We start from the raw sequence: 8564 nt of genomic DNA on the forward strand, positions 1-8564 counted from the left end.
CACAGAGCTTGTAGGCAGTCTTTTGTTTTTATGCTCTTAAGAGTTCATCATGTGTAATAGCATTCACAGCAATATATACTGTATTTCTCACATGACCTTGTAGACTTGTGTGTGTGTGTAGGAGAATGTGGTGTTTTCTAAAGAATCGAAGAGGAACCACAGATGTGTGTGTGTTCTAAAGCTGTTTAGAAATCTTTCAGGAAGCAAAGCCAGTAGTGCTTCAGTACAGTTTGATTTTCACCAAAGTAAAGTAAGGCAAAAAAAGCCCCAGATAATCCAAAGTCATCTTCTAACGACAAAAAAATACTTCTGTTTGTGCAAGAGGTATGTGTGGTTCTTTTGCTGATCCTCTCTTAGCCCTGTAGACTCCTTCTTGGTTCCTTATGTTGTTCCCAGGGGTCCACCAGCCCCCATTTCGGGGGTACACAGCAGGCAGCAGTGGTGAAGGGGAGGATAGAAATTTGAGAAACTCCTTAACTATCTAGAGGTGGGTATTGCTGAATAGGTTACCTTTGTTGAATTTCATATTGCAATAATGCATGCGGTTTAATAGTAATATAGAAGCCTTCAATGTTGTTTTAAAATATTGCCCTGCTTTTTTATTGAAATATTAAAATGTTTCAATTACAAGACAACATCTGGCAAGAGAGCTCAGAAATAAAATGTGCCCGCCAGGTGTTCTTTTTTTATGGAAAGAAGTCAAATCTCTGTCCCTGCCCCATATACATGCGTAATTGCAAACCAATCCACTTGGTCTCATTGCAGTTTTTTCCTCTTCCTCCTCCTCCCTTTCATAAATAGTTCACCCTTCCTTTGGGGGAAAGTAGAGCTCTGAGTCGTTCAGAGATCTAATTTCAGTGTGTAAGAGGCTGATAAGGTGGGATTGAAATGGCACTGGCACACAAAATCTCAGGCACGTTGAAAGCACCTGCACATGTACAGTTTGTATTTTGATCTAGGAAAAGGAAGGGGGGAATCCTTCATATGGCTGTGCATTTAGAACATAAATGGAGGTGTAATGTTTTTGCTGTGAATTAAGGTAGGATGTGCATGCAGTTTGACCTGAAATTCAGATTATGTAGACTTCTTTTAAGTATACCTGTTTGCAATCATAGCTGTATATTTGAAAAGTTTAGAGAGACAGTTTTCCTTTGTTGAATCAAGTAATCAACATTGCACATGTTGCAGAAGGCATCTTTCAAATTTGTCTCATAACTGCAAGAGACATCCAAAAAGAGGCATATATTGCGCTTTCACATACTCTTTGTTCCAGAGAAAAGATGACGTACAAATATATTCACAGGACCACAATGAGAGTAACCTTTTATTTCCAAAAATTGAGTTAATTCTGTTTGTTAAATACCTTCTATAGTATGAATTTAGATGTTACTCCTACTTGTTAAGGTCCTAAGGTTTTTAAATTATTTGCTAACTATCTTTTTCATTCCAAATGGTATACCTAAAACTATGAAAGTGGATAGCTTTTGGGGTTAAAAAAGATTTGCCAACATTTTTTCCATCAAAATATAGTGATTTTTTTAATTACTTAAATGGCAGCTTCATGTAAATAGGATTGAAATCTACATAGTGGTCTTTGTTCTGGTCAGAAACAATAAATGTGCATAAATTAAATAATTATGTGCATATACCAGTATGCAAACAGGAGTAATAATGTTTAATTTATTTTTTGATATAATAATTACAATTTAAAATTTTTGTACACACTTTTGGAGAGTGTTAGCAGAATAACACAGTGCTTTTGAGGAGATCTGGTTAGGATTACTCCCTCAGTGGTAGAGCTTTGTGAAACAAAATTGGTTTCTGTTTGCAAACATTGTATTCCATATCTCCCCTTTAAAAGCTCTTTTATCAGACCTCCAAATTGTAATTATGCTTTGGGAGTTCAGTCAAAATATGTAACATAGGTGTTAATGTTTTTATAAAAATCTTATTTTAAATGTATTTTTAAAGTCAACTGATGGTAGAAATTCTGTGCTGTCTGCTATGTAAAGCACATAATTATGCCAAGTGGTTTTAAAACAATGAAACATTTTCCATGCATGTTGTATTCATGACTAAGTTTTCCATTCCACAGAATTTTGTATTTGTTGGCAGAAAGCAATCACGAGATACTGTAATTCCGCAGACAGTGGTGAAAACTGACAGGGATTAAGTGAAATCATTTTGCTGCCGTTGGCTGTTCCTCCCAGCTTTCCCACAGGCAGGCACAGGGCTGCTATTCACTGAGGGGGTAGCTCAAATGCAGCATGGGAGTAAAGAACAACAGTGTTGTTTGCGGTAGCCCGGAAGGAAGTGAATACAGAAGTGTTTCTTCCTTGCCAGTGACTGAATGGAAGGGTGGCAGTGAAAAGAGAATTCTTCCAAAGTGAACCATAAACACTGTCAAGCATTTAAGCAACAAAGGGAGATGATTTGTGGCTGTCGAAAGAACATGTGGAGGTAAGCTGCTAAATTGGAATCTGTAGGCGCGGCTACAGCAATAGAGCATTCCTGATACACAGAGTAAAGGAGCACAACACTGGGTCTGTCCTGCAAAGTTACAATTCTGGCACCTTGACTAACGTTGCAGTCCCAGACCATAGCTAGTGTGGAGCAGCACAGGATAAAACCATTGTTACATCTTGTCCGCTTGGCACACAAGGGTTTTTATCCTTCCCCCTCGCATCCCAATCGCATAGGTTACTAAAATATAATTAAACGCTAAACCTTCTCTTATTTATTAAATATCATCAAAATATAATATAGTACAAACCCACCTTATTCTGTATTATTGCTGTGACTTTTTTTTGCTAATTTAATAAAAACTTGATGATATAGTACAAAGATTATAACTTAGGATATTTTTTTTTCTTTCTGTGTGCTTTATACACTATAAAGAAACTGGGTGCTTCTGCTAATCATCATAGGCTGAGTTCATTGTGATATTACTGTTCCTAGATTAGATGTTTTTGTTCTTCTGGAGTTTCATTTGTTTTGTATTATACTCCTAAAAAAGAAAAGTTTTATTGTTGACCCAATTTAGCAAAACTGACATTTGAGTGGGACAGATTTTTTAGAGAGACACATACTGAGTTTATCAAATAAAGTTTTGAAGCACTTTATCCTGCATGTTTATGTATTCTCTGTGCTTGCCATGTGTGTAAAGAAAGGTGGTAACTAAGTATATTAATTACTGTATGTTGCAGATTCATGTATTGGTAAAGAGAGACTGTATTTGGAAGGAATCAGTCTAGAAATAAATAACAGCTGGCTCTAACTTTGTGGGCTGATTTGGTATCTGAAAAATATTTTCCCTAAATTGATAAGTTCCAAACAGTGGCCCAGGGCCCAGTAGTGTATCTAAACAGATAAACAACATAGTTTAAGGAATGCAAGCGATGTATCTATGTATTAAGTGTTATCAATAGGGGGAAGAGAGTGGTAACTACACACCTAGATTTATTAAAATGGATTAAGTGAAACAAAATAGCTGAGAGTCTTCCACAAGCCATGTCTGCTAGCTGAACAAAAGGGGAATGCAGATATTCTTGACTCCTGAAGCATGTGGAAGGCATTTGATACTGCTATTGTACACCCGTATATACTACCATGTAAGCAGGATCTCCATCTTCTTGGACTGTGGTATTTCTTTGCAGTGGCAGTTGGCCTGTCCTATTTGGAAGGAAGTGATTCATCCACTTTTGGATAAGATTTGCAGATAACTTTCTAGAGCTAGCCTGCCCTTTACCTTCATGGCCTTGGCCTTCAACAGTTAGTCGTTCTCCCATAACTTATTCTGTCTAGACAGAATCTCAGTATATGAAGTCATTAGTTGCTACACCTGGTAAAAAGCTATACAGTCTGAAGTAGATTTTTCATGAGGTGTCCTTGGTTTTTCTTCAAACCTGAGATGTATGAGGCTTGGTGTTCGGCCTCTGCAAGTGTGCGGACTGTGATATTTTTGCATTAATTTTAATTGGATTGTTCACTCTCTTGTGCTGTACCATCACAGGATAATTATCTACCATCAGAGGAGGTTGCATGTGGCATTTTGCATTACGTAAATCAAAGAGGTAAATGCATTAAAATACTTTTTGAAAAGTCATTATTTATTACATACCACTCAAACTCGCTGAAATTTAATTCTGTGAATGTGTCAATTTTATATAGTTTAAAGCAAACAGATTTGTGATATTGACACTACAATGCATCTGTGATTTACCTCTTATTTTTGTTGCTAGAAAGTAAACTTGGTAATTGTTCAGTTTTTACTCTTATTTGCGTAAGGTATACACATAACTCTTGTTTGACTTACATTGGCCTTTTACCTAACCTCCTGTGAAAGGCCATTCCAGTGGACTTGAGCCACTATGGAAAAAGGCCCACAAATGGATTGAGGCAGTTCTCACCAGGCTTACATGATGGTACCACTACTAGGAGCTTCTGGGAGGGTTGCAGTTCTGTCATGGTTTGATATAGGGAGCTACAGTTCTTCCAAGAATGTGGCCTTGGGCCATGAAGAGCTTTAAAGTTAAGAACCAGCACCTTAAATTGAATTTGAGGGATGGGGAATAGAGACCCAATTATGATATTATAGGAGCCGTGTGTTATTTATTAATTAGTTCGTGAATGGTCTGCCATTCTTGCTGAGACTCAAGGCAGGTGTGCTAGATCTGCTAGCATCAGTTAAGTCAAGCTGCCGCATTTTGCAACAAATTGAGTTTCTGGGTTGTCTTAAACAGCCCCTCTTAGAGCATATTACAGTAGTCAAACGTAGAGGTTCTCCAGTAGCATGGCTCAGCTCAGTGCAGAAAAGATGTAATTTTGGTGTAATTAAAAAACACTCCTCACCACCATACCAACCTTTTTCCCGAACAAGAAGCAATCCCAAACTCTTAACCAAATCAGCAAGAGAGACTTCATTATCACCTCTGTCTAACTGACTTCAGTTTTTGCTTGTTTTCTGTCAGGTATGAGCTTAGGATGGAAACAGCAACTTCTGGAGGCTTACAGAAAAAGCTAGCTATATGTTATCAGTTTGCTGATCATGCATAACCCCAAAGCTTCAAATGATCTAATTTAGTGGCTTTTAAATAGATATTTAAAAGTATTGGGGATAACATGAATCCTTCTTGGACCCCACAAAATAAGTCTCAAACAACAGACTTTATGTTGTTATTCTCTGTCTGATCAGAAAAGATTGGATCCATTTGAGTGCTGTTTACTGAACACCCATCCTAATTTCTAAGCATCTTAACAAGGTTGGATGTCCACTATATAAACAAAAAGATAACGCCACATAGAGGAATGCATTCTCCTAGTTCTTTCGCAAGTGGAAATCATCCATAAGAACAAACAAAATGGCCTTCGTTCCAAAACCAAGCTGCTAAGTCAGATTGAAAGGCATATGTGTTGTCCAGAAGGTCTATAGTTCCCTCACCATCTGTTCAGTTATTTTGTCTAGGAGGGGTAGATCAAATAGAGGCCTATAATTGGCTAGACCCTTTTTGTCTATGAAGTCCCATCCCCCCTCCCCCGTATTGGTTCAAATCAGCCATTTTAAGAGGCTTTGAAAACATTCCCAGGGAAGCATTCACTTGAGCTGTTTTTATGTACCTTAAACTGTGACTTAGGAAATGATTTAATTTGCAGGTGGTAGCTTTCACATTTCCAAGGATCCTTTCAGCATTGGTCAAGGAAATCCTAATTATCCATACCAGAGTGTGTTTTTGAAGTTCCTGGTAATCTAACTGTATTCAAATTGACATTTAAAAATCTCTCTCATCTGATCCAGTTATCACCAAAGATGCAGGCAAAATTATCATAGCTAATTGCCAATTTATTATCTGTTTTGGATTCTTCCTAATCACTAAACAATTGAGATGGACGTGATTCAGCTGGCATGATGGTAGTAGGGAGGAAAAGGCTTTTTTGTTCTTTACCACTGTCACCACTGTCTTGTAGCTCTTCAAAAGAACTGTGTGGCATGCTCAGTCACCACTGTGGCTCATGTCATTGTGTTTTCTTCAACTCCCCCATTTCTTTGGTAAACCAATAAGCTTGAGTCTAGACACAGAAAAAGGTGCTAGGAAGCAACTCTGTCTCCTCGGATATCTCAGCACCAAGCTCCAGCCAAGGAATCACAGAGACTGAAAGCCATCTGGATCCATAAGATGCCGAGGGTGGGCCATTGTAGGTGCGGTGTTCACTTTAGGCTGCACAAAACATCATTTTTTGTTCTTATAGTACCAGAAGTAACTTGTACCAAGTTTCTGCTAAATTCTGTACATTGCCAGAGACCAGGGTGGGGGGAGGCAGTGTCTGCTTCCTTCTCAACTAGCTGAGTTTTTGCAAGCAGTATACAATCTCAAGCGAGTTTATGCTCCCTAGCTTTCTTGGCTGTGAAAGAAGAAGAAGAGTTGGTTTTTATATGCCAACTTTCTCTACCGAGGAAGAATCAAACCGGCTTAATCACCTTCCCTTCCCCTCCCCACAAGAGACAGCCTGTGAGGTAGGTGGGGCTGTGAGAGTTATAAGAAAGACTATCAATTTCATCATATTGGCATCAACCAATATTTTCCAAGAGCACCTGCAGTAGAAGAACTAACTACACCTTGATTTCAAAGGCATTTGGTAGAATGCTTCAGAACTAAATCCAAGAAAGAGGAACATTTCTTACTGCTACATGCTTTGTTAAGCGTGTAAAAGGGAAAGCCAGTTTCCAACTGTGATGTGTCCGTAAAGTGCCAGAAATTAAATTCAGAAAGTACATCCCTCGCAAATATTCAAAGAACTGCTTCTGCATTTAGAGTTAAGGTCCATGTTGAACTAGCGGTGATCTTGTACAAGTGGTGTCATATTCTAAGAGGAGATGGGTTTTTAAAATTGACAAATAGGCTACCTTTTTAACATTCTTCTCTTTTTTGAAAATATAAAATGTGTTGGAATAACTTAATTACGTTTTTAATTTACTCTCCAATAAGTTTGGGAGCAGAGAGTAGTTGGGCTTCAGCTATTAAACCTGTAGTGACTCGCTGGGGAGCACTGTGCCATTTATCAAAAGCTGGCTGAATGTGACTATGATCTCTAAAGGGAACACAACAGCATTATGGACTCTTAAGTAATGGTCCCGGAAGTACATAGTTCATAACAATCCCCCAAATTTGAGGGGATTAAATGTCCCTAAGGTGTAGAACATGTAGAACAACAATAAAGAACTGCCAACTTGAGTGCATTTTTAAAAAATAAAACCATCTGTCAAATACAAGAAACTTAGCAATAGTACAGAAATCTATGTGCTTTTAAAAATCCTAACTACAAATTTGATTGTTATTTAAAGTGTTCTTCCCTCTTCAAAGTTAGTTTTGTTTTCTCTGCCGCACAGACGGCAACCTGCGGGGATCCTTACAGTCATTTTTCCCTTCTACTTTCCTCCTCCAGAAGTTTAGAATGCCCCCAGCCCTTCTCCCCTTTTATTTGCAGTCTACAGGTTTCAATAAATCAAAGAAAGTCCCCAGGCCTTACTTTCCCCAGTGAATTAATCCAGTTCTGTGGCCATTTTCGGTCAGAGCCCCGACCTTTCTCCTCTTTGGAACAGCTCTCCAATAGATGGTAATTTAGGTGGTTTTAGGTGTTCTATTCAGCTCTTTTCATTCCCTTCAGACACACTAACAGGCACACGGAGATACAAACAAACATGCACGCAAATGGTGGAGGCTGGTCTAACCGGACAAGTCAATGGTCCTCCATTCTGGTACTGCCATGCCTGATACATCTGTATCAAAGGCTGCCAGCACGCCAGGCCCTCTGACAGGAGGGAGGGGGCTTAGGTAAAAATCTGTGCCCCTCCTGGCCATGATCCTCCAATCAGGGTCCAAGAAACGGATGCAATTTGGAGCAGCGATTTCCCACGACCTCCTGACCTGCTGCTCCAACTGGAAGTCCTTAAAACATATCTGTGCCCCTTTCCCACCCAAATAGTGTCCCAAGGCAGTGAACATCAAAGTATTAAAACATTTCAACATTAAAACCGCATTTAAAATTATACATTTTTAATTGAACTATTTTATATATTAACACACATTTAGTGGCCTTGGGCAAGCCAATATTATTTTAGACTTACAGAAGTAGCATAGGATCTTTACCACTGATTGTCACCCCTGATTCCAGCTATGTTCTTGTGTGGTAAAGACTCACGTGACTAGTCCGGCCTGTGTGGTGGTGGGATCTTTAAACATTATAACAGTACCATGTCATGAACTCAGGGCCAAGCAGGTACCCTGAGTGAACAGCTTGAATGGTATCCTGTGAAGGAACCTGCTGGAAGACTGTTAAGAAATAAAATTGTTGGTATCCTAGGAAGGACCCTTATGAAGGATTCTTGGATATGGATTCTTTAATATGAAATAAGAGAAGGGATATAAGGTGGGTGAAGTGGAACTGATGAAGAACTGAAATGGCTGTCTTCCTCTTTACTTTTGATCCCCTGCTTTGGGACTGAGTAATACTTACCTGGAATCCACACCTGAAAGAAGAAGAAAAAAACACCTTGAATTGGTATCTGT

The sequence above is a fragment of the Euleptes europaea genome, chromosome 16 (assembly GCF_029931775.1).
Source record: "Euleptes europaea isolate rEulEur1 chromosome 16, rEulEur1.hap1, whole genome shotgun sequence".
NCBI classification, from domain to species: domain Eukaryota; kingdom Metazoa; phylum Chordata; class Lepidosauria; order Squamata; family Sphaerodactylidae; genus Euleptes; species Euleptes europaea.